The sequence below is a fragment of the Cyprinus carpio genome, chromosome B22 (assembly GCF_018340385.1).
Source record: "Cyprinus carpio isolate SPL01 chromosome B22, ASM1834038v1, whole genome shotgun sequence".
Classification (NCBI taxonomy): Eukaryota; Metazoa; Chordata; class Actinopteri; order Cypriniformes; family Cyprinidae; genus Cyprinus; species Cyprinus carpio.
Genome location: NC_056618.1, coordinates 16,921,910 through 16,949,762, shown reverse-complemented (window position 1 = coordinate 16,949,762; position 27,853 = coordinate 16,921,910). Strand labels below are relative to the sequence as shown.

At 40.0% G+C, this 27,853-nt stretch overlaps 1 pseudogene; it reads right to left on the bottom strand.

Annotated features, from left to right (window-relative positions):
* Positions 1-209: 209 nt before the first annotated feature.
* Positions 210-17,161, bottom strand: LOC109067521 (annotated as a pseudogene).
* Between the last annotated feature and the right edge of the window lie 10,692 nt (positions 17,162-27,853).

Genomic DNA, 27,853 nt, shown 5'->3' with positions numbered 1-27,853 from the left:
TACATATTCAAAGTATTTCATTCTCCTGTGTTTTCGAATGATTTGCCTTTTGTTTTTCATGCAGACACTTCTCATACCATATGATGGAGAGCTTTATGTAAATGCTGATAGTTACAGAGACACAACAAGCAAGAAGTTTGCAGGTCTACTTTTATTGTCACTAACTGCACATTGACATTTCACAAGCAGCTCATATTGTATGAGGCTTGCTACTCTGTCGGATATTGTCCCTCACTCCTCGGCTTCTTTGCCCTGAAAACAATGAACATATAAGAGTCATTATGATCTCACCAGACTATTGGAAAATAAATTTAAATGGACTTTCATGCTGAGCTACTTTGTGCTGGTCCTGAACATCAGTTTTCCAAGTGTAGATCCATCCTATAACCCAAAAACTCTTGAATCAGATAAACAAGGATAGAAGCAAACTCTGCCCAAAGGATGAAGGCAAAAACACCAGGATGCAAAATGCTTTTAAACTCTTGAAAATATTGTGAATGACTTTGCTTTAAACATTTAAAAATGAATTCAGCTTTACTTTATTAAAATATGCAGCATTTGCACCTTGCAGTGTAAAACCACTTCATTTATATTATTAGCGGTCTACTCACTTGCAGTGTGGAGACAGTGATAGTCAAAACCATATATCGAACAATCTAACCTAATAACATGGCCTCAAAAAAAGTGTGGTTCAAAGTGGGTTCACGTGTGTAATGTGAAATGGGTCTAACAGTATGTTTCTTGTTTTCTTATTTATTGTTTGGTTTCTAAGCTAATCTGCTGCTTACATCTTACACAAACACACAGTGTACGCTGGTGGCCATCCTGACACAACCTGCATAATGGGAAGTTATACTAATTATTATATATTTATGTAAGTTATGTTAAATAAAAAGATGCTGGCAAAATATATTTAGCTTTCTGACCATTAGGAAAAAATGTCAATATAGTTTTTTCATTGCAAACCCAAATTCGGTCTCACATTTACAATAATTGTGCAGTGCTGCCATTTTTTAGTTCAGTGAGCTTCACATGAAATAAGCAGAAAATACATACTTTTAGTTTCTCTTAAATCACATACGGACCTCCGACAGAAGATGAGAATCTCACCAAAACATTCAGCAGGTCAGAGACCATCCACCCCAGTCAAGTTTTTTAGCAGTCTGGTAGGACTATCTGAACTAACAGCTTTGCTCTTTGTAGCTATTTTACAACCCAACACTGTTAAACATGGTAGTAGTATAAGTTTAAATGTTACCTTCCCAGCGTTCCACGGCTCTTGGCTCTCAGTGTTGACCTGGGACCCTCAGCGATGTCAGCGCGTTCCTGAGCCTCCTCAGCTCATGCTGTACCTTCCTGTACCTGGACAGGTGAGTGTTGGCCTGCTCCTCCTGTTAGGAATGACACCAGATATGCCAACCCCTTTCAGAGCATCGCACTCATGGCACCTCACACTTAAGACATTTGACATTAGACTTACAGCGTCTTCAGCCTGGCGCTTGTAGGCCTTCACACTTTCAGCTGCAGCCTTGTCCTACCAGATCTGCAGTCGGTGTCACGTTCTTCTTGTCTTCCTCAGTCTTTGGGTTTAAGTATTGTTCATGGTCTTAGTTTACCTATGTATATTATAATGAATGTAAGTTTCTAAATCCTGGTGTAGTTTTACCTGGTAGGTGAGCTCCTTCACTCTCCTTTCATATTTGCGCACTCCTTTCACAGCATCTGCACCACGTCTCCTGTTCAGCTTCAACTTCAGCCTCCAACTCACGCACCTTCAGTAGAGGTTATTGTTTGTCACCTGTCAAATCTCTGCCATAGCTAGTCACATAAGACTGTATTTAGCTCGTAATTTTTCCCTGGACTCCAGTTTCTGGAGCTGTTTCTTTCCCACCCTTCAATTGGCCAGACTCTCAGCCTCTACCCAGACGGTGCTGCAGGTCTTTGACAGTCACCTCCAGGTTCTTCTTCATCCTCTCCAGGTGAGCACTGGTGTCCTGCTCCTTCTTCAGCTCCTCAGCCATCATGGCAGCCTGAAATATAAGCCAATTCAAATGAACTAGCCAATATAGACTGAAATACCTTCCATGAAGGTTCCCTTTGTTACCACATGCAGATAAACAAAGTCAAAAAAAACTGTTTAACCTTAGAATAGAGCAACGGGATGTAAACACTACATCAGGGATGGCCTTCTTGGCCTTCTCCTCTGCATTTCTTCTGGCCTCCTGGACTGCATCGTCCACCTCACCTTGAACCTGGACCAGATCAGCCTCAAGGTCTTCTTGGTGTTAATAAGACTTGTATTCTGTGGGATTTAATCAGGTAGTTTAGTGTACATTTAACTAAAACTCTGTTTCATGTAACCTGAATGTGCTCCAAGTATAGTTTTTCTGTACTTGTGAGTGCAGCAGTCCACACTGTTCGCTGGCATCCACCAGCTCCTGCTCCGCCACTTTGCGACCTCTCTCTGTTTTGCTCCAGTGCAGCTCTCAGTTCCTCAATCTCTGCTTGCATCAGGTATTCCTGCGCTCCACCATGGCCACCTGCTCCTTCATGTCCTCCTGTCCTCTGACAGCTTCATCAAGGTGCAGTTGGGCATCCTGTGGTAATGTTCTTTCTTTGTTAGTTGCATGTCATGTTTCATTTAATTCATGTATCATATTCATATGATCATACATTTGATGTGTGTTGTATTTCTACAGAAAGATACCTTGAGGTGTCCTTGGACGTTCCTGAGCTGTTTCTGGGCCTCAGCAGCCTGGCAGGTTGGCCATGACTCAGCTGGACCTCCATCTCATTCAGATCTCCCTCCCATCTTCTTTTGTGACTCTCAGGGCCAAAAAAATCCATTTCTGCTTCTGATTTCAGAGTCCAGAGTGCTCTGCATGGAATCGATCACTCTTTGGCTGTTTCCTCTTGATGTTCTATCTTCCTCGTCCTTCTCAGAAGCTTCCCTGTCAATCTCACTCGTTCACCTGGTTCAGCTCCAGCTGCACACGAAGAATCTTGGACTCTTCATGCCCCAGGGTGCCCTGATGGATAGTAGTAATAATAAGAAATTGTATAAAGCTCATAGAAAAGTTATGTAATGCTCCTTTAAGAAATGAATCGCATTGACAGTTTAAAGTAACCAGTACTTCAGTTCCTCTTCAAGTGCAGTCTGGATCTCTCTTTCTCAGACTCCACTGTCTTCTTGGCTTTCTCTAACTCATGAATGCTCTTTCCAGTTCTCCAAGCTGCTAGTAAGGTCAGAAATCTCCTCTAAAGGGTTTTAAAGAGTGGAAATTTGTAAAACTTTCTCATTTATGCATCCTTTTTTAAAATGGATTTTTGAACAAAAAAACGTGTTATTTACGGTGCAGATTCTTGTTCTCCCTCTTCAGGTCTCACGTGGTCAAGTGTTTCTCATAGGAGTTTCTTCATTTTGAACAGCTCAGTGCTGAAGAACGAGCTTCTTTTCTGAGCACCTTCTAGTTCAGCCTGGCTTTCCTCATACTTCTGTTTCCACTCTGCTAGGACCTGAAGAAAAAGGCATTGTTAATTAGCCAACCATCCATGGTTCAAGATTTAGATTTAAAGTTATCCCCATCCTTCTCACCTTGTCAAGTTTCTCTGCTTTTTGTCAAGGTTGGCAGCCAATGCATTTGCCCTCACAGCCACATCAATCATGAGGTCCTCTACTTCACCCTGCAGTCCTCTGTTTTGGGTCTTTTCCAGAGAGGCACACTTGGAGTTCACCGCTTTCACCATGGATTCTTCCCGCATCCTGCAGAACGACGCTGGCAAGCTTTTTCCCTGAAGAAAGTGAAATGAAATGATGAAATCTTACTAACTTTGTGTGATATTAAATGTAGGGAGCTAGAGACATTGTTTCTTTGTTGTATTTACTTGGATTCCTCAAGCTCCTCAGTGCAGTTTGGATGGCATCAGTCTCGTATATTTGGTTTCTCCAACTGAGCCCCCTCACTGTTGGGCCTTAGACATAACATTCCACGCTGGAGTTCAGTTTTGGCCTCCTGCTCTTCTCCATGTACTGCTCTCCTGTAGGCAAATCACAGTCATGACGTGCAGACTGAACTGCATGGGCCAGAGCATTCTTGGCCGTAAAGTCAGAAAAACATTAAAGTATTTACTAACTTAATCTGCCTTTGTATTAACTTATTGTTAATTGTTTTTATATTAGGTAAATGAATTGCCTTGAGTGTGTGGCTGTTTAACATCTTTCAGAGTTTTGTGCTGCAATATCCAGTCTTGTCAAACTTTAATGTAAAACTATGTTTACTGAAAAACTGTTTCTATTACCTGTTGTACACAGCTTTATCATAGCTATATGTAGTACTTAAACTTTCATAAGGTAATCTTTTTGGTAGGACACACCCTTAACCTCTTCCTCAATATGTCTTTGAGTTCCTCAATCTGTTGAGTGAGTAAGCCTGTTTGCCTCTCGTCAGTTGAGAAACAAGAGGCTTCTTTTCCTCCAGTTGGCGGTCCAAATTCCCTAATATGGAGCAATGTATAATTTATTAGATGTCAATGAAAGAGTCCGTATGATGTCAGTACTGGGTTTGCCCAAAGTTGTGTGCCATTGTGTATATGATATAGGATTTTCATACCATTTTCAGTTGGAGAGCCTTGCCTTCTGAGCATTTATGTCATTAAGTTGGCGCACAAGCTCATCATTCTTCGTTTTTAAGCTCACTTCCTTGGTCTTCTAATGGACGACATATCTTTTCAGGTTTGCCTACATCAGTAAGAAAATATCCACTTTGAATTCATTTTAGATCGTTCTGGATAATATTCATAATTCAAACAGGTAAAGTTTAAGTAGTTTTGTGAAACTAAAAATTAACTTTTTCCTTAAAGATTTTTTTTTTTCAAGTTATACCTTTGCTTTAGCCACAGCCGGCTCATGTTGCTGTCAAAGTCATCAATCTCCATCTTGTGGTCACTCTCTCCTTCTCCAGCTTCTGCATTGACCGCTGCGAGGTTGTCGATCTTCCTGTGTGCTCCCGAGTTCAGCCACACTGTCTTCGCTGAGCTTGTCGTTTCGGAGAGCTGCATGCTGTAGCTTCATGCTGCAAGGTAGACTCTTCCAGATCACGACGAAACTTCTGTCAATTCAGCTTCACGCTTCTTGTTCGTGTGCTCAACCTGGGCAGCAGTGAGCACCACCAGCTTCTCAAGCCTCTCGCTGATATGCTTCAAGTTCCCTGGAGAGATCAGCTCTCTGCTTCCCTCCACTTTAGCATCGACACAGCTCGATCTCTTGCCTCAATTCTTCTTCCAGCTCCTCTATATACGGGCCTAATGAACAAAAAAAGAAAACATTACTTGCCCCAGTGAATTATTTCAGTTTTAATCAAAGCTCTATGCATCCTTCATCAAGTTTTTACACAAAAATGATTATGGTTAGTGTTACCTGAAGTTTCTTTGATCTTCTTCTGAAGCTGAGCTCCCAAAGACTGTTCATCCTCAACGTCTTGCTCAAAAGCTGACTTATCTCAAAGTCCTTCCTGTTTTAATGTAGTGTGTGCGTGTGTTTTTTAATGTTCAAGATAGTTATTTTTGTGCAGTTGTGTTAAGGTTTTGCCGTTTAACATCTGATGTCCACTCACTTTTTGATCTTCTCATCTGATTGCTGTTTGTCAATTCTAGTCCCTAGGTCCATTATGGACCTCCTGGGCCAGTTTTCAAGATCACCCTCAAGCTTCCTCTTGGCTCTCATCAAGGTCCATACGGAGCTATCTTCTCATACTCTTGCTCCGTGAGCCCTGCAAGCTATTGTTGATACCAAACCATAGCATTCCAAATCTGGTAGCATAGCAACAACTTAGATTTCACTTTTGATTGTGAGGGTATCCATTCTCATGCTAAACACTTCTTACATCATCAACTGCTCTGCTCAAGCTTTGTCTAGCTTTTAGTCAGCAGTGTTGACTTTGTCTTCCTCTGTGCTACGAAGGTCATCAAGAGGTCTGCTGGGTGTGCCTCCTGGAGGGCTTTCTCTTCTCTTTGGTCAGCTTTGCGATGCTCTCATCCTGAGGAGGTGCCATCTGTCCTCCGTCAAGTTTTTCACCTAAATGGAAGCATGGCTTACTGGTTTTATTCACCTCAGGAGCCTGAACCTTAGAAGTGTGAACAAGATCGTGAAAGTATATTAACCTTATTTCCTGTTGCATGCCGCTCTCCTTCTTCCACTTCTCCACACTTTTGCCAAGAGTGAGCTCCAGGTCATCAATGTCTTTCTTCAGCTTGCAGCTCGGAGCATTCATCCTCAGCCCTTTATCTCTTTCTTGGCAGTCAGTTCAGCATTGATTTCCTCCTCATCTTCCAGTCTCAATCGGTCGTTTGTCTCTTTGAGTTTGGCCTCGAGCTGGATCTTTGCTTTTGATGAGTCCTTCACATCTCTCCTCAGCATCAGAGAGGTTTTTCAGATTCCTGTTCATTGACATGGATGTAGTTAAATGATTTATGTTCATAGCTAATTTGGTTGTTAATGGAGGGACATAAGACAGCATTGTTTCCGGGTTCAAGCCTCAACTCGCTTCCACTTGAGAACTACTCCCGTCACAGCCATTTTATGAGCACTGTTTATTCATATTAAACACTTTTAGCTAAAATGTTTTCAAACTTACAGTGTTGTTCAATAACAGACTAATGCTCACGGCTTCCCAAAAACATAAAAAATTTTTATATTTATTTAATTTATATTTTTCACTGTCGGGTTATCTCGGATTTCGATAACGGGGGTTAAAGGTTAGGATTATATATTTTTTGGTAGTATTCTATCCACCTTGTGAATGGTATACTAGCCACTTTTTTTGTTTGTTGTTTCATCCCTGGTATCTCATAGAGCGTTTGGACACGGAAAGTAGATATTAATCTATATTAGGATAAAAGCTGAAAATACTCACAGCAGCTACTTGCAGTTGAAGGGTCATTTTTTTCTCTTGCAGAGTGACACACCATTTCCTCCTCCAAGCTCCTTCTTTTTAGCTGAATTGGCCTTTTGTTAAAAATTCTTCTTCATATTTTTCTCAAGTTTTCCTTCATGGGCTGCAATTTTCTTCTCCCCAGTCTCATGCTCCTCACTCTTCCGAAGAGGACCTTGATCTTTGAAGTAAGAGAAGCTTCATCCATGGCCCAAAATGTTTTACGTTCAATGAAATGAGCGGATTTTGTAATTGGATTGCAAAAATATGACCTCTCTGTGGAAGAGATTGTTTTCTGGTTTTTGTTTGACCAAAAAATCTTCAAAATCTTTCAACACTTTTCTAGTAATATCGAATAATGCACAATTTTTCACTCACACTTCTCTCCATCATTCTTCCACAAACTCTCTCCTTCATGAGGAAGCCACGGCAAAGAGCCTGAGTCCTGGTAACCAGGGGCTCTGCCAGGTTGTCTCATTCTACTCAAATCTTCCTCAAGAGTTAACCCACCCAACAGACCAGTTTGAAGACACACCTGTACAATTATCATGATGTTAAACAAAAAACTGGTATGGTTTATGGAAGCCATTTCATGTAAGATTTGAGCTTACTGTAAACTCACCTTGGGGTGTGGGTCCAACTTATATTGGGTGTGGGTCAATATCAATAGACCCCAAGAGTTTCTTTCTCTGAAGCCTTTTTGTTGTCAATGAACTGTCCCTCAGGTATGACGCTAGCATTTTTAATACTTTGTACCATATAGGACATCAAGACAACCAGTTATATTTTGGAGGCGAAGCCAAAAAGCACAAAAGCAAATTTGAAATGTGGTTAAGAATAGGTGGTGGGTATTATCTCTCATTTGTAACAAGTCTTAGAGACTTGCTAACCATGTTTTCCCTGTAGTTTCTCTTCACTGCCATTAAGGGGGCGAGGGGGGGGGGGGCTATTAGGTAGTCTAGGATATTAATTTCTGTTTAGACAATGGGGGAAGTCAGTCATTGTTATGGAAGAGGTAGGAATGGCCCTACCTGGATAATTGTTCTCACATTGTTGTTTTCATTGGGAAAGTTCTGGTTTTAATTTGGCCCAGATGATGAATAGGGAGTTAATGCTTGTTTCAAGGTTTCTGGTGCATTTACATTTTATTCTTGAATTTTCTTTCAGGGAATTGGTTGCTAAATACTTTGTAATGTTTGTTGTAAAAAAGGGGCACCCAGGCTTCAGGTCCAGTGGAACCCACTGTTTTGGTGGGGTTTAGGGCATTTCTGAGGCGCTTAAAATCCCCCACATGTCTTGTGTAAGGGTTTTGGCTGTTTGAAAAGAGCAAAACATGGCGGGCTTCAGTGTTTTTTTTTTGTATCATTTTTTATGACACTGTGCCATGAGGGCCGCCATAATAGGGTCGCTGGCAAAAAACACAACGGCCCCTTCTACCCCGTGTGACTTCTCCTTTTTTTTGGATAGGGGGGGCATTTTTCACAAGGATTATATATTTTGGTATTGTGTTTTTTGTTTTTTCATTTTTGGACCGTTTTGGCTACAGGCCATTTTCAAATCTGGTGTTACTCTCATTCAAAAATAACCATATGTCTTTAAGCTATTGGGTGATTTTCTTTTTAAGCCTTTGTGGTTTGTCTTTTAGCTTGAAGGTGCCAACACCTAGTTTAACAAAGGTCTGTTGAAACAAAAAAAAACACTTGAAACCCTTTCCCGTAAAATAGTATTTTTAGGGCTTAAACGCGTGTTTTGGGCATTTTATGGGAGGTTGGGGAGTGGATGGTTATAAAAAAAAAAGGTTGAAAACAGGGTTTTTAGTGTCTCTTCTGACCTCTTGCTGGAAGGGTCAACCATAAGCAGGATTTCTGCTGGGGAAAAACCCCTTTTCATGCAGATTTGACTGTTACCCCTCCCAGCCAACACAGACACATACCACCCTGAGCTGGGCCCGATGCAACCCAGGCAATTGTTTTCTCCATCGAGACACTTGCAATGCAAAATTGTTGGATAAGGTTCCAAGCGCGAAGTATTTTCAAAACGGGATTGCCAATTTGGAGCAGTCTCTTAGGGGAAAACTCAAAGTTACCGACATGGAGACCGTTCTTTACTTTCATTTTTAGGGAATCAAACGCAGAGCCAACAAAAGTGGAGGGTACACAGATCCTATCTAGGTTAGTGTCCATTTGTTTGCGTGAATAATTCTTCCCCCAAGTTAACCTCCCTGGCTGGGAAAAACCTTTATTTGTTTTCCCACAAGGGTCTAGTTTTTTTATAGGGAGTAAGGGGGGTTTCACATCCTTCATAAGAAGATGGGGGCGAATCAGTCTTTTACCGTAAAAAGTGCGACGTGACACACAAAGTCTGGAAGGAAAAACACCCTTTTCATTGCTTTTGCCCTCCTTTACTTCCCACCCAAAGAGGCCGCCCGCACCCTCAGGCTGTTTTTATGAGTGCAATAAAAGAGGTCGCTGTTTGATTGACGGTATTTTTTTTTTGCTTTTACATTACCCCATCTCAATAGTTCTGGCAAACAAAGTGAATTTCAATTGCACCTAATTAAGCTCCCAAGACTGTTTAAGGAAGGTGGCCGATGACTCCCGTGACAGTAACGTCCCTGTCTATGAGCTTGCCCTACAGGAGGACAACACTCTTGTATAAATTTAACTTTTGAGTAAAGTAGTCAAACAGGATCCAACATATTACTAGGATGCTTTGTCTTCCTTTACATGAAGCTAACAACTTTTTAGTCACTTTTTTTAATAGCCTTCAGGCTTCTTGCATGGAATTGCAGCAACATGGGAAATGGAAATACAGTATGGAAACTTGGGCCTTCCAACCAGCTCCATGCAGTTTGCCATCAAAACAGCGATCCAGCACTTTTTACTGAAGATGTGTGGTAAAAGTTGCCTGGGGAACAGGAGCATCATTTCAAGGATGGATCCCATTGTTTGGAAGAAATGTCCAACCAGCCATAACAGGATGTTTGTAGGTCCCCAACAGAATGCCCCGGCGTAGTGCACACCCGCAGGAGGAAGTTGACGGTGGGCCTCTGCCCGATGTAACCCTTTGGCTGGCAGGGCTTGGGGCTTTTTCTGGGGAAAGGGCTGGCACTGTTTGGCGCAGCCATGTGGCTGATGCTTTCATGGCAGCGGATTGTTTTGGAAAGCACTGTTGTTCTGTTGCCTTGGGGATACAACATTTTGCACGGGTCACCTCCCTTTTCCTTGTCAAATGGGATGGAGAGAGAGATGGTCCCACCCCAATTGGTGCTGTTGAAGAAATGTTTAGACGCTCAAAATACGAGTCACCAAAATGTCGGGGAACGGTGCGATGTAATTTACACATTTAATATTCAGTCAATAATCCTCCTTCACTAAGCTTCAATGCAATGGGGGCAGGCTCAAGTGCCATACATTCAATGCCACTGCCCCAACATTCAATGGGCCTTCGCTTTCTTGCACTTCCTTCGTGCTCCAGAAAACAAAACAACAACACACAATGTGGGTGGTTGGAAAGAACTGTTGCAGGTTTCTGCAGTTTCTCATTTGGTGAAGTTTATGCCAAGGCTTGCTTCCAAATGCTGTTGGTAACTTTGGGATAATTAAGCGAGGGTGCAAGTTCTTAATGATGGGGGGGGGAAACTGTTTCATCTTTTATATTCTTTGATCTTACTTACGCTGTTTGTCCACTAACCCCTGTTTTATTGGGGCAACATCTTTTATCACAAAGTTCTTTACTGCAGAAAAAAAGAAGGTGTTTGGGGGAACAACATTCCAAATTTTACAAAAAAGATCCTTAATTCGGCATCGATACTAATAAAACAACGTTAATTAGCTAGGCTATTTTGCCGTTAATTTTTTGGGAACTTGTGCGGGGTGGGGGGGGAACAAAAAGGGGGTGTACTTGGATTAATAGGGAGGTGGAGAAAACAAAACGCATTTGCCAGAAGTAAACTTCCTCATTGCGCATTAAAAAAACATAATGTAAGGTTGGACTTTGCACATAAAGGGGGATGGGCAAAAACAAACCCTGTTGATACAAAGCCAGTGGGGGGGGGAACCGATTCTCGTTCCACTAAGACTCATTAGGAAATCAAGCAGGCGCACTCAAAAGTTGAGGGTGAGTGCTCCTCAGGTTAGTCATCAGCTTCCCCAAGTTCTCCTGTGGAAATATTTGTCACAAGTCTAGTTTTTTTATAGAGAGGAGGTTCACATCCTTCATTAAAAGAGAGAAGCAGTTTTACCCAAAAAGTGCAGACACAGTCTGGAAGGAACCACCCTTCTTTTTGCCTCCTTTCTTTCCACCGCCACCCTCAGCTGTTTTATGTCATTAAAAACTGTTATTTGCAACATTTTTTTTTGCTTTTTCATTAATATTTTCAATAAATCACTATGTGAATTTTGTCTTCACACGTAATTAAAAGACAAAGGGTTTCAGGAAATGCAGATGTTTCGTACCTTCAGCACCTGCATGAGCGACATACAGGAAGGACAGCAGTTTGAGCGATGACTTTTGGTAAAGTTGCACAACAGAGTCGTTCAGTGGATGTCCTTGTTCTTGTCCAACCCAGCCAACATGTTGTAGTCCACAGTACCGGCGTAGTGCACCAGAGAGAAGTGGGCCTCTGCCTTACCTTTGGCAGGCTTGGGCTTCTGGAAAGCTGCACTTTTGCCCAGATGCTGATCATGCAGTTGTTTTTGAAGCTTGTGTCTGTTGCCTTGGGAAACATGCACTCCTCTTCAAGGATGGAGAAGATGCCCATTGGCTGTTGGAGAATGTTCACACTACAAAATACAGTCACAATTTAAACAGTAAATTTAATTTACAGAATATCCTCTTACCTTCTCAAATAAGCTCAATGCAGGCAGCCAATATCCATACCAAAAGTCAATGAACTCCCATTCAATGCCTTCTCTTTCTTGTACTCCTCTTGCTCCAGAACAAACATGTGGTGGTTGAAGAACTGTTGCAGTTTCTCATTTGTGAAGTTGATGCAAAGCTGCTCCAAGCTGTTTGAAACTGATAATTCAAGAGAGGCAAGTTCTTACTGATGACTGTCATCTTTTCTATATCTTGATTCTTACTAGCTGTTTCCATCACCCTGTTTTTTATGCACATTTTCAAAGTATTACATCAGAAAAGAGTGATGGAAACATCAAATTTTAATAAAAATTCCCTTTAATTCGCAAAAACGTTTTAAACGTCTAGCTTGAGGTTATTTTTTGACTTTTTGCGACAAAAGGTTTAATGGGAATAATAGGAGGTGGAAACGCATTTGCAGAATAAATTCCTCATTGCGCATTAAAAAAATAATGTGACTTTGCATAAGGGATGGCAAAACCTGACTAACCAGTGGACCGATCTCGTTCCATAGCATCTGAAATGTTAGGGTCATTCTTAAATGCCCGAGCAAAGTCTGTCATCAATGTATTTCTGTGATTCCCCAAACAGCAACATCCAACAAAGCACGTTCCCAAACAGCAGCCATCCACCTCCAAAAGCAATGACTGCATTTATTATGTTTCGTCTACTGAGGCACAAGTAATTTATTATATTGGCCTATGACAATTATTATATTCAGGGGCTTCTCCTAGTTTTCTTAGTGATATATAGCGTAGCGCCAGTTCTACCAAGAAGTGACCATTTTGTACTCTTTGACTCGTTGGATGGAAACAGTGCTTAATTGGAAATAATTTGTGATATTTAAATTTTGCACATAAGTTAAAATTTGCATCTTTGGATTGGAACCCGGCTACAGAGACATTCATGACTGATTCTTACGTCAAAGATCTCAAATCCAGCGATGTCCAGCACACCAATGAAGAACTGTCTAGGCCGCTTGGTGTCCAACATCTCATTGATACGGACGACCATCCACAAGAACATTTTCTCATAGACAGACTTGCAGAGAGCCATTACTGCGTTGTTCACCTGAGAAACAGTGTAATTGAAATTAAATTTTACTTTGTGAAGTATTAATTTATTTATTTTTTTGTGAATGTCTTTGGGACATTTCTCACATCATTTAACTACTGAGAAGGTAAGTGATCACCTGTGGTACTGTCTGGCCTTTGGTCACCATCTCATTCCCAACCTTCACTCTGGGGAAGCACAGAGCTTTCAGCATGTCAGCGGAGTTGAGCCCCATGAGGTAAGCGATTTTATCAGCCAACTGAGGAAGAACAGTTTTATGCATTACTTTCCACTAATGAAGTCTATGTTTGCATGCTAATTTATGTTAATAATACACCCTACCCTCAGTGCCATCAGGTTCAGCCTGCTCCTCTCTCTGCTTTCTGTTTGAACTTCATGTTCCCATGATGCATCACAGCACCTGTTAGCTTGTAGATGCTGATTTTCTCATCAGAACTGAAGCCCAGAATATCAATGGCAGTCTGTTTTTACACAGACCAAAATAAGTCACATTATTTATTAGAGTCAAAAGAGATTATTTATTCAAAAGAGATTAGAGTCAAGAGAGGTATTTTATGTAATGCAATATTCAGTTTATGCTGGTGTTTTTCTGATGTTCATTTGCTCAGATATATTGCATAGAATCTGGAAACGGCACTACTACTACTACTAATAATGAATTTGTCCACATACATCTGTGGGCAATGAAAACTCCTCCACATCATTGATGCTCTTTGACAGTGACTTCACCCTGGCTGATCATTGGATAGTCATAAGGGTTGGTGTTGATGAGCAGGGCCTCTATAAAGAGTTGATGTGCAGCATGTTAACAGTGCTCTCAAACTAGGAAATAACTAAAAACACACAATCCTGTAGATTTCTCACCGAGCAGCTCTGGCTTGTGTCCAGTCATGAGCTGGTAGAAGATGTGGTAACTCCTCTCAGCCGACAGCTGGAATGTTACTCTCGACTTTTCCAGCAGATCTGTAAATAGAGACATTGATTTCAATCAATCCACATGTTAGCCTCCAAATAAACATTTAGAAAAAAAAAAGTTGACTTACAAGTTTCAATATCAGCTGAGGCCAGTTTTCCAGTGGTCCCAAGTGAATCCTGATGAATTTACCCTACAGAGATTGAATTCATTTAGAACAGTTTGGAATTTCCCAGATTTTTTAATGTTAACTGAATTTGTATAATGCACTTAATCAGACCTCAGCTACTTACAAAACGAGAGGAGTTGTCATTCCTTACAGTCTTGGCATTACCATAAGCCTCCAGCAGAGGGTTGGCTGCAATGATTTGATCCTCTAGCGACCCCTGGTGAGTATTTAATTAATTAATTTTTTAATGTAGAATAAAGGCCAAAGTATACTTCAGGTGTCTGCAGCCGCGCACCGTCCGCATTACGTAATTTTTGTCATCATGAGGGCTTGTGGACAGCCGTGCACCCTGTCCACGTGTAGGCAATTTTTTGAGACCACGCAGTACAACAGTGCATGCGCAAGAAAAAGGCAGCAGGGACGCAAGAGTCCAAACAATTGTACTGTGCATGTGTCTAACTCGGCAATCTGTGTCATCTGTGGATGAGTATGCTTTGAAAGCTGTGCGGACGGGGCTGTGCGGACGCGGCTGTGGAACGAAGAAAGTGAAGAATACCCAGGCCTTAATTCTATCACTTACTTTGGATAATATTTGATTGTTTATTTTAGTTACCTGCATTTTGCCAGGGACAGGTTCTGCCTTCTTCGCTCCAGACACAGCGATTGTCGCAAAGTACTGGATCACACGTTTGGTGTTGACAGTCTTTCCTGCACCAGATTCTCCACTGAGTTGAAGTGAACACATTTCAGAATATTAGAGAAGACTTTTTTTTTGACAAATTAGCTTTTATTTAAATATTCTTTAAAAACCATAATCATCAAACAGTTACATGCATGCCAGAAAGTAGTAATGTGACATTCGGCACCGAGGCTCCGAAGCTTGTTTCAATCTCAGAGTGAAGCACTGCACTGGAGCTTGATTAGTTTTGCCATAAACACATGATCTGTGAATTGCGACACTTCGTTTTCGCACACAACCCATTGTGCAGGTTTTGAGTGTCATTCACTTCTTGGTTAAGAATAAATCATAATATGAATAAATATTTACATGTGTAGTTTTGTGCATGTTCAGTTAGCATTAATCCCCACTTCACAAGCACTTCAACTGACCATTCCACAATAATCTTCATTTATTTTGATCACACATGCCTACATGATCTTAGTGAAAAATAAATATACTTAAATGTATTTGAAATACATTTATTTCATGCTAAGTGTACTACAAATACATTTTCATGTTTGTGTACGTAATAAAATGCCCTGCAATTGTATTTTTATTATACTAAACTGGAATACTTAAAGTCTGCTATATTGGAACAACTAATTTTGTACTTAATGCACTTTAATTGTGGGAAAGTAGTACTGAAGTCCAATTAGATATATACTCAGTATATGTTATTGTGCTGAAGTGCAGCCATTCCAAGTGTACTTTAGGTACACTTTAAATATTTTGCATTACTACAAGTAGAACTCCAAATAAAGTTTAATTATAGTTTTTATATCAGTGTGTCTTGCGTTATCTGTTAGTAAATATGTTAATAGATTTGAACTATACTTAGTTATGAAGTAAATGTATTTTAAATATATATATCTATTTTTTTTTTTTTACTAGGGCAACATGCTTATTTTAAATATATTTATTCACACTCATTTATTCATACTTTAAGTTTTTTTTTTAATTGTTTTATATGGTTTTTGCAACACACTGATTTATTATATGAAATAGTCCAAAAATTTCTGGGACACAAAGGTTTTTTCCACCTTTAGCCACATGATGTCGTGAAAGTGATGTGATGTGTAGCCATACTCAGAATTTGTGCTATGCACTTGGATGAGTTAAATGCAGAAATCAAATTACTATTGTTTCGATTCCGAAATTAGTGTGCAATGTGTTGAAAAGCTTTGAGTAATGAGCCATTTTACAATACAGTTGAGTGGAAAGCCTTGGTGCTTTGCAAAGCTTCATTTCACCATCACAGGTTTCTTAACCTCGTACGCAAGCAACAATTTCAGTAAGTAGCTTCTTTCTCACACTTTTCTATAACTTTAGCGATCCAGTTTTTTTCCAGCACATGCCTATAAAAATAATGCTCATGCATTAACACACAAGCCACACTTTCCAGCAACCAGGTGTCTCTCAATTGATTAAATAGCCTTCATGCTTATGTGTATCAGAGTGCTGATTTCTGCAAAAACCCTTGAAAAGCAGTTTTTGTGAGTGCACTTCTTGTACAAAAACCTTTGAATTTTCATAGTCTACTTACGTAATCAGGATAGACTGATTTTCCCTGTCTGAAACAAGTTCATAGTGCTATTTTATATAAACCACTCAACAGATTTTTTTTTTTATTTCATTTAAATTTTAAATGTGTCAAGCAAAATTGAGACTCAGTCAGGACTAGCACAAAATAAGCATTCTTCTAAGACAATCTTATTATTTTTTTTATTGTTTTGCAAATTGGATTGAAAATGTATATTCCCACTTACCAGTGAGCATGAACTGGTAGGCGTTGTCAGAGATGGAGAAGATGTGAGGTGGGGCTTCAATCCTCTTTTTGCCTCTGTATCCAACCACAACAACTGAGTCGTACACTGGGAGCCACTTGTAGGGATTGACAGTGACGCAGAACAAGCCAGAGTAGGTCTGAAACAGAGATAGATAGTTTTACAATGCCTCCATCCCATCCTAGGTATAAAACATGATTTACTTAGACTTACGTAGATCATCCATGCTGCGTAACGCTCTTTGAGGTTGTACAGCACAGCAGGTTCATTGAGGTGGGTCATCATGGCCATGTCCTCAATTTTGTCAAACTTGGGAGGATTCATGGGGAAGATTTCAGCTTCTTTTACCGTGAGTGTCTAAAAAGGTTTCAGCATGGGTGAGGCATTTACTAAATATGACAATGTTTGATTCATGTGATATCTAGTTTTAAAGTCCATAGCATCATCTAAAATTGATTTGCAGAAGATCGATAAGATTTCTACTTGTACTTACTTTCCCACACAGAGTTTTGACAGTAGCTTTGCCACCCTCTCTGCTAACAAGAGTACCCTTCAGGTACATCTCGTCTGGCTCTGTCACGAAGAACGCCGTTTTGGCATCAAAGGGGGTGTTCTGAGCCTCAAGTCTCTCTCTTTCTGGCTTCCGGAGGTAAATGGCCGCCGGGCCGAAACACTCCATTTCACCATCACCCATGATTGCAGTTTACTGTGAAAAATGACAAGGAGAAAAAGTGCTGAGGTTCATTCACTCTTGTACTATAGAGTAATTGCACATGATCAATGTAGTGAAGAAATTTAAGTCACCTTTATTTCTATAGCACAGGGGTCGGCAACCTATTCAATTTTCTGCTTAACCACTGTGCCAACAACCCCCCCCCCCCACACCCTTTTTTAGTGCATTCTCTATTATACAGAATGCATTAACGCTTTGTACAGTACATACATATTTTTAAATGATACGATAAAAAAAAACAATAGGCCTATTTGATTTTCATGCAAATAGTTTCTGAAGATTTTTTCATAAAATTTTTTTTAAACTTTTCAAAAGTTTCTTGAATAAAAGATATACAGTGTTACCGTACTGAACATCACTGTATGTGTGTGTGACAAGGCCAATGCATTAAAACCGTTAAGTTTAATCACCGTTCTATATTAATGTGCTGCTTTAATTGATACACACACACACACACACACGCGCACACACACACACACCTCTGGCACACAGATCTTAGATTATGCTGTGCAAAAAGTAACATTCAAAAGCTCATAAACTTGTCAGCGCTGCAGCATGACTTTTATTAATAGATCCTGAATCGCTACATTATATTTCTCAGCAAGGACGGGGGTAAAATCGCTGTTTTTAAGTAACTAAACTCAGCTTCATATATTGTTTGTAGAGAGAGACGCAGACAATTTACACATCTCTCTCTCTCTCAAAATCAAGTGGCCATATTTGAGGAAAAAAAATTTGAGTAGTTTGCATCATTGGATATACAGGTCCTTCTCAAAAAATTAGCATATTGTGATAAAAGTTCATTATTTTCCATAATGTAATGATAAAAATTAAACTTTCATATATTTTAGATTCATTGCACACCAACTGAAATATTTCAGGTCTTTTATTGTTTTAATACTGATGATTTTGGCATACAGCTCATGAAAACCCAAAATTCCTATCTCAAAAAATTAGCATATTTCATCCGACCAATAAAAGAAAAGTGTTTTTAATACAAAAAAAGTCAACCTTCAAATAATTATGTTCAGTTATGCACTCATTACTTGGTCGGGAATCCTTTTGCAGAAATGACTGCTTCAATGCGGCGTGGCATGGAGGCAATCAGCCTGTGGCACTGCTGAGGTGTTATGGAGGCCCAGGATGCTTCGATAGCGGCCTTAAGCTCATCCAGAGTGTTGGGTCTTGCATCTCTCAACTTTCTCTTCACAATATCCCACAGATTCTCTATGGGGTTCAGGTCAGGAGAGTTGGCAGGCCAATTGAGCACAGTAATACCATGGTCAGTAAACCATTTACCAGTGGTTTTGGCACTGTTAGCAGGTGCCAGGTCGTGCTGAAAAACGAAATCTTCATCTCCATAAAGCTTTTCAGCAGATGGAAGCATGAAGTGCTCCAAAATCTCCTGATAGCTAGCTGCATTGACCCTGCCCTTGATAAAACACAGTGGACCAACACCAGCAGCTGACATGGCACCCCAGACCATCACTGACTGTGGGTACTTGACACTGGACTTCAGGCATTTTGGCATTTCCTTCTCCCCAGTCTTCCTCCAGACTCTGGCACCTTGATTTCCGAATGACTTGCAAAATTTGCTTTCATCCGATACTTAAGTACTTTGGACCACTGAGCAACAGTCCAGTGCTGCTTCTCTGTAGCCCAGGTCAGGCGCTTCTGCCGCTGTTTCTGGTTCAAAAGCACACGCCTGTGCACGGTGGCTCTGGATGTTTCTACTCCAGACTCAGTCCACTGCTTCCGCAGGTCCCCCAAGGTCTGGAATCGGTCCTTCTCCACAATCTTCCTCAGGGTCCGGTCACTTCTTCTCGTTGTGCAGCGTTTTTTTTGCCACACTTTTTTCCTTCCCAAAGACTTCCCACTGAGGTGCCTTGATACAGCACTCTGGGAACAGCCTATTCGTTCAGAAATTTCTTTCTGTGTCTTACCCTCTCGCTTGAGGGTGTCAATGATGGCCTTCTGGACAGCAGTCAGGTAGGCAGTCTTACCCATGATTGCGGTTTTGAGTAATGAACCAGGCTGGGAGTTTTTAAAAGCCTCAGGAATCTTTTGCAGGTGTTTAGAGTTAATTAGTTGATTCAGATGATTAGGTTAATAGCTCGTTTAGAGAACCTTTTCATGATATGCTAATTTTTTGAGATAGGAATTTTGGGTTTTCATGAGCTGTATGCCATAATCATCAGTATTAAAAAAAATAAAAGACCTGAAATATTTCAGTTGGTGTGCAATGAATCTAAAATATATGAAAGTTTAATTTTATCATTACATTATGGAAAATAATGAACTTTTATCACAATATGCAAATTTTTTGAGAAGGACCTGTAGCTGTCGGTCATTTAACATTCTATCGTAAACGTATCATTAAAAGTTGACTAATATTAAATGATTTGTAGCTTCATCTTACCTCGCTCTCTTTAACGTTAAACTGATGCTTCGCGCTCTACTTCTGTGAACAGTAAATCCCGCCTGCTTTGATTTGATTGGCCATCTTAGTCATTTTGACATTGACGAGCGCTGTTGGACCGCTGAGGCTTTGATCTGAAGCGCCTAGTATGTGCAACGGTCGCGAGGGCATCCGTAGACTAGAGCAAGTTAATTCTCACACTTTAATAGTATTTATAGCTCCTAACAGGCTGTGTGACTATGAGAGGTTATTACCTCAAAATGTACGTCAGTATGCAGTTTTCCCTATTGCTCGTGTGCCAGCGTTTATCCCTCTGCATGCCGTAGGTTGCTGACCCCTGCTATAGCGTTTTATACAATGCAGATTGTGTCAAAGCAGCTTTACAGTGTTAAACAGGAAAATAGTTTGTCAATAATGCAAGAAGACATTAGTAAACAGTTAATTTTCAATTAAAGTCCATTCATCACAAATTTACTGCTGATTTCATTAGTTTCATGAGTTCTAATTCTATTCCAAATACTTAATTTCAGTTGTGTTTCAGTTACTGCTGTGAATAGAGATTGGAAAGCTAATAGGTAAGTCTTCACAATTTGTTCATGGCAATAAAGCAATTTGCTATTATATTCAAGCTTCAGAACTGCTTCTTATCTCTTATCTCTTATCTTCTTTTCTATATTTGTCTTTCTAAATAATAAACAAGTGGTGTAACAATGCTGATCCACATGTGTTTCTGAGCTTCTGTGTTCTAATGCAGTTCTAATTTTCCTTCAGGTATGAGGAGCTCCCTTCACTCATTAACCATCAAACACACACACACACACACACACACACACACACAAAGTTACATCTGGTACTCTATTCAGCAGTTAATCTAGTACTCTATTCAACCAAATGTTGATAATTTCACATTCTTCTAAAATGAAAACCAATGATTTTAAATATGCATATATATTATCAGTATATAATTACAAGTGTAATACCTGCTGCCGTTTCCAGAGAGAATGTGTCTGATGTGTACCTTAGGTAGGAGATGCCAAGAGAAAGGAAAGGTAAGAAAATCCACAGTGTGAACTCTTAAATATGCTAACTGATTAACATGTATGAGGGTTAGCCACTCTTTAGTATGAGATATTAGGTTAATAGTAGAAGGAGAACATGATGACAAAACTCACCCACCTTTGAGTTCCAGTCAGTCCTTAAAGGAGCCTGAAGCAGCGTCTTATATAGACAGAATAATGTACACTCAGCAGAATGCACTCTCTGTATTTGGTCATGTATTCTTAGCTCCGTTTTGTTATGTTCATCAGTATCATGACATTGACCAAAGATATGTTATCACTAATTGTAATTAACTGTCCAGTCTTAATTAGGTTTTGTTTAGTTTAGTTTAGTTTATAGGAAACACTGTGTTAGAGAACATCTTGTAGAACAGATAATGGGTTGAGATAATGACAGTGAATGCTTCGCTAAGATGAGGTGAATTGACACCTTGATGAATTAAATGAATATTTGAAAATAAGCCACCAATACTGTAATTAAAAATTATACTTGATGTATTTATGGCCATAACTTATGATCAAGCACCTTAACCTTGAGAAAGGGTTGTTATGTGAAGGTATCAGTTACTGGAGTTCAGACATTGTTTGGGTCTTATGTTGGGCACAATCTTCTTCAAGTGCCTTGGCACTATATTAGAGCCCAGTTTAGCTGTGGAGAAGCTCTCAAATGTCACTGGGATACTGTTCCCAGAGGCCTTGGAAGCTTTTTGTGTGACAAAGCAGCAAATTTGGGCACAGCAGTTGTCATTCATGTCTGTGACACTTATGCTGAAGGCCAGCCATGATCTGGAAGAATAATGCTGCATTGCTGTATAGACAAAACTATGAAAATAATTGAGAAGTTTCGTGAAATGAGCCATTTTTTGAGGTCAAATTTTAAATTAATAACTAAATAATAACATGTAAGGTAAGCAACTTTTTATGTAACAGTCACTTTTAGACATCCTAATCAGGCAAATAATGTAAATTAGGGATGCTCCGATACTAAATTTAATGAAATCAGAATGGTATCTGCCGATACAAACACCAATAGTTTGGTTTTCCTAAGAAATGGATTCACACAAAACTTGAAAATTGCTGTTAATTTACTTACCCTCAGGCCATCTAAGGGTACTTTCACACCTGTAGATCAATTGCTTTGTTATGAAATAGGGATTAAAACTATTACAAAGTTGCTTTTTATTCTTGGTGCGGTTCACTTTCACACGGCAAAGTTTCTAATCGGACCAAAATTCTAAATGGCCTCTCCTATGTCTAACACGCCGGCCACTCCAAAGTCAAGCTTTCCGGCCATTCCATTGTCAAGTCAGTCGGCTGATCCACAGTCAAGCCCACCAGCCAATTCACTCCCAAGCCCTCAGCTGACAGCAGCTTCCTCCCTCACCACAAACCATGGGAGGTAACTAAACAGGAAAAGGTTGTTAGCCCGAGTCCCTGTGTCCTCTCCAGTGTCAGATCCAGTCCCTGAGTTTGCACTAGTGTCGGCTCCAGCCCCTGAGTCCACTCTAGTGTTGGCTCCAGCCCCTGAGTATGCTCCAGAAAGGGCCCCAGTTCCCACGTCCAGCTCAAGGAGGGCTCCAGTCCCCAAGTTAAGCCCAGAGAGGACTCCTGTTCCCAAGTTAAACTCTGAGAGGCCTCCTGTTCCTGAATTAAGCCCAGAGAGGCCTCCTGTTGCCACGTCCAGCCCAGAGAGGACCCCTGTTCCCAAGTTGAGCCTAGAGAGGGCTCCTGTCCCCAAGTTAAGTCCAGAGAGGGCTCCTGTTCCCACATCCGGCCCAGGGAGGGCCACTGTTCCCGAGTCATACCCAGGGAGGGCTGCTGTTCCCACATTTGGCCCATGGAGGGCCTCAGAACCCGAAATTAGGAAATACCATAAATTTGGTTATGCTAGTATGTGTGGAAATATGAAAATAAAAGGAAACCCTTTACAGATTCGATTGATGTATTGCTCTTATCTGTACAATCAAATATGATGGAGTAATTAAAGTTACTTTAGAGTTTATCAGAAAAAAATGCGTTGGCGCTAGTGGGTTCAAGTGTACTTCAAGTGGAAACTAAATAAATTTGTAAAGTACATTATGTAAGTGCACTTTTTTTCTGCCAGGGAAACCATGAGAAACCATAAAAACTTTTATTTGGCCTCTTCATTGAAGTCCTTGGTTCACACATGTGTATATCACTCGCTCATCAGTTCTTCAGTCCTAGTCGGAACTGTTTCCTCATTTCTGTTGGAAGAAAATTGATCATATTCACTGCTATATTGGCTCAATTTGAGTCAGAGTGACTGTTGAATAACTTGTAGATCTGTGTTGCTCGAGATTGGCTTGAACTATGGGGGATTCATACAGTAGTAGGGATGTAGCGATAACTGGTTTGACGATAAATCATGATAAAATTCCCCACGGTTTGTTTTACCTCTTCATATTTTAATTATCATTATAACCATATTCGATTACCGCGATTTGAACAACTGATAAATAAATACTATCCAGCATAAAGCACAGTTTTAAGTAACAGTCTCAATTGCACACAGCATGCAGAGTAAGAGCTCAGGGTGCCATGGTGGATCAGACAGTTTGGGGCACCATGGCGGAGCAGGCATCTCGGGGAACCATTGTGGAACAGGCAGACTAGGAAGCCATGGCAGAACAGGTAGACCAGGGAGCCATGGCGGTGCAAGCAGCTCGCGGAGTCATGGTGGAGCAGGGGCAGCTAGGGGGGCCATGGTGGAGCAGACAGTTCAGGGGGCCATGGCGTAGCAGACAGTTCAGGGGGCCATGGTGAAGCAGATAGTTCAGGGAGCCATGGTGGAGCAGACAGATCAGGAGGCCATGGCGGAGTAGAGAACTCAGGAGGCCATGGTGAAGGCCACTATGGCTGGATCCCTATACCCCACCAAATTTTTGCTTCTAAGGCCCTTCATGGGCCTGACGTAGGAGCAGCGGCCCTCCCTGGGCTAGACATGGGGGCTGGAGTTGACACTGGAGCGGGCTCAGGGTGTGGAGCCGACACCGGAGCGGATTTAGAGTTATTGTTTTAGTGATTATGCAAATAAAAGTTTATTTTATTTGTTGTTTGTTGATTTGAAATATAATACTTGGTGAAGTGATTTTACCATGATAATACTGATAACCGTGATAATTTTGGTCTCTATAATCATGATAAGAAATTTAACCTTTTCATCCCTAATTCATAGGAACAAATACAAACTGTTAAAAGCGTTATTATTTTCAAGCGAGATTACCTTAATGTGTTATTATAGACATTCCTAAATTCTACACAAGAAATATTTTCTTCACACGTTGCAGTCTGACACATTCTCCACCCCCTTTTGACTGAAAGAAAATATTTGGCATTGATTATTGGCTATTTTTATACAGTCGGCTAATTGCCATTACCAATTATTGACCTATACATTGGTGCACCCCTAATGGAAATCACTACTGCTTAAAGTGTCATGAAACCCTAAAACACATTTTTTGAGATGTTACCATATATGCACAGGTTGTTATGTCTATTATTAAGGAAAATATCATTATGTCTATTATTAAGGAAAAAGTGTTTCTTTTTTCATTTTTTGGAACAATTTTGTTTTTCCGGTTCAAAAAGAAAAGTTGAACCAACATCAGAAAAAGTGATGTATATGCGTTAATTTGGAGTTGTGATTGGCTGCTGTGGCTGGAGAGTACATGTCTTCGTCATTAGTTTTCTGAGCTTTTCTCAGTATTATTCATGAGAATAAAGCCTTAAGATCCAATCACTGCATTGTATTATGCATGAGGTCGTCTTACAGTGGAGTATTTAAATCTCATGAAAGAGCTTCCGTGCTGTTCATTTCTGTAAACATGACCGTAACAATATTTAATATGAGAACATGTGGTGCGCGCATGAGAGAGCAGTTTCTGCATGGAGCGCTGCAACGATCATAGTTCATAGTTCGTACCTGAAAGAATGTTTCATTCATATTTAATATTGTCTCGTGTTCCAAACAAAAACTAGCACCGTATACGTGCACATAGCATGTCTTTTTCAAATGAAATATGCTCAAATAAATGTGCTGATTCAGCTCTATGTCTGATCATGAATGCAATAAAACAAACAATTATTTAGACACAAAATAAAAAAAAAAATAAACACCAAAAATTCAAAGAGTAAACAAAAAGTTACTACCTTTATTCTTTTTGTTTTAAAGATATTTTAATATTTATTTTTCTGTATAATGGTTTTGTAGGTCTGTGTTTTAATGTTTTTTTTCCCCTCTTCCCACTCCTACTTTTCCACAGCTTTACATGCCCATTTCTAGAGTCTTTTTCAGATCCAAGGTGTGAAAGACCAGTGCTGAAACCGGTTTCATGAAATTTATATAAGACATGTAGCAATTCTTATGTATTACACACATTAAAGCATCTGATTTCATTCAATTCTTATTTAGACTAAATGCCAGCTTTATTTTGGCCATGCATGTGATCGTCTTCCATCTCTTTGCTCATTTCCAGGTTGTTATTTCTGTTTTTCACACTTCTAATGGCTATGCTAATCTGTTGGTCTTCAGCTGTCTGTAAATTCATGTAATTTTGTTGATCTCAGGGTTGTAGTTATATTACAGTCAAAGTCAAAATTATTTGTAAAGCTCTTTCACAATACATATGATTTCAAAGTGTGGGATAAATTTATGTTTATTGCATGGCTAAATCCTTAATCAACGAGCTTCGTTTGATGTTTCTGAGTGGTAATAAAAGCACTAACACATGAATGCATCATGAACACTCCCCTGATTTCTGTCTTCAGGATGGGTGTGCCGTGTGTCTGACTTTGACTTTGCCTGACTTTGGATCATGCCCATGTCCTTTTTCTTTTCCTTGAAAGGACAATGCAATGTGTCCAACCATCTCTTCTAGAACCTTTGAGAAGATGGCAAGAGGCTGTGGAATAAATTCTAAGGCGTTGACACCTTATAAGATGGGAACATGTGGACAATAAAATTCTTAGGCATCTTTTCCCTAAGGGAGGACATATTAGGACTTTACACAAATATAGCTGGTCGGTCAGCTATGCCATCAGGGCTTTGCCATTTGTCAGCATAGGTCACACGAGTTATTGTGGTGTCAAGTTGAAGCTTTGATATCAAATGGTCAGTCACTTTAATCTACCTTGTCTCTGAAACTTATTTAAAAGAATATTGTAGGAAGCTAGTGATTCAGTTGGTCTTTAATTATTGGTTAATACTTTGTTTAGTCATTATATAGGAAAACTTTACATTAGCATTTATCTTTATTAATTTATCAGGTGCTTTTATTCAGCAGCTTCTGCAATGGTTACACAGGCATGCTGTTTGTGCATTGATTGTTCAACTTTCCTGTTGTTGACTTTCAATAGTGGAATTCAGCTGAACTTACCAGGTAACATATATATAATTTTTAGCATGTGTAATTGATCTTGCAGACATTCTCTGGCCCTTTGCTTGCTTTGTTGCTCAAGTGCTTTACTTAAGACAATTCAAAAGCAAGAGTTAAATCTTTAGACAGAAGTGGTGTGGTTGAAGCATGAAGACTGAGTGTTGCTAATACATGTCATGAGAATGTATCTTTCATAGATTTGGCATTATTTTTCCATCATATGGGAGAGATAAGGTCTTGGCATTTGTGAATGGGAGCAGGTCCAGACTATATTCTGAGCAGTTCAGGCTAAATTAGTACATTAGTTAGTTAGTTTTTCGAAAAAATTTGAGAATTCTACAATTGGATTAGGTATTTTTATAATTTGATTATTATGGGGATGGCTAACTGGAAAAAGAGAATGCATTTGAGTGCATACAAATTTGAATACAGGCAAATTCATGGTAGTGAACGAAGAGGTATCATACTGATCACACATGCAGTAAGGAGCCCCTCAAGGCTCAGTACTAGGACCATTACTTTTCACGCTTTACATGTTACTCTTGGGAGATATCATCAGGAAACACTGTGTTAGCTTTCACTGTTATGCTAATGATAGTCAGCTCTATATTTCTTTGTGGCCCGACAAAACATACCAATTTGCAAAACTAACGAATATATAGTTGATATAAAAAACTAGATGACTAGTAATGGGTGGTTGCCCTGCGTGCTTAATAAACAAACTCTAGCTGTTTCAAAATGCAACAGCTAGAGTTCTTACTAGAGCCAAGAAGTATGACCATATTAGCCCGGTTCTGTCAACATTGCACTGGCTCCTTATTAAACATCGTATACATTTTAAAATCTTGCTAATTACCTGTAAAACACTGAATGGTTTAAGACCTCATTATTTGAGCGAGCTCAAATAATGCGAGCTCTTGCATTATTGTCCGTCCAGAAGTCTGTTAAAGGAACACTACCCATAAGACCTGATGTAGTTGTTACATCGTTAGAAGAATGGCATCTAAGCTAATTTTAGTCTGTTTCTTTTTTATTCCGAGGTCACCGTAGCCCCCAGATCCAGTCTGTGTAACCAGATCAGATGGCCACTGCAGTCACCCGGATCCAGTACGTATCCAGCCCAGATGGTGGATCAGCACCTAGAGATGACCTCGAGAGCCCTGAATGTCAGCGGAGACCAGGACAACTAGATGGACCCCATAGACAGATCCCAAGTGAAGACCTTGTCACCTAGACAGCCATCGGGACAACACCATGGTAACCAGATGAGTCCTCTGCACAATCTGCCTTTGTTGTAGCCTAGAATTAAATTGCTGTTTTTTTCTGGTCATAGGAGAATGGCACACATTTTTTTGCAATGAGAACTCAAGTGTAGTAATCAAACACTTATAATGATGTGACAAATTGGCCTATGTAATCGACGCAGCGTATTTAACAGTTTAACAATAAACTTTATTATTCAAAATGAGTCTGGTATCAGTGCACTTAACAGTAAACTTCACTTTTTATAAATAAGTTAAAAAACACAAATAGAACAAAATATATACACTCACTGGCCACTTTATTAGGTACACCTTGCTAGTACCGGGTTGGACCCCCTTTTGCCTCCTGAACTGCCTTAATTCTTTGTGGCATAGATTCAACAAGGTGTTGGAAACATTCCTCAGAGATTTTGGTCCATATTGACATGATAGCATCATGCAGTTGCTGCAGATTTGTCGACTGCACATCCATGATGCGACTCTCTCGTTCCACCACATCCCAAAGCTGCTCTACTGGATTGAGATCTGGTGACTG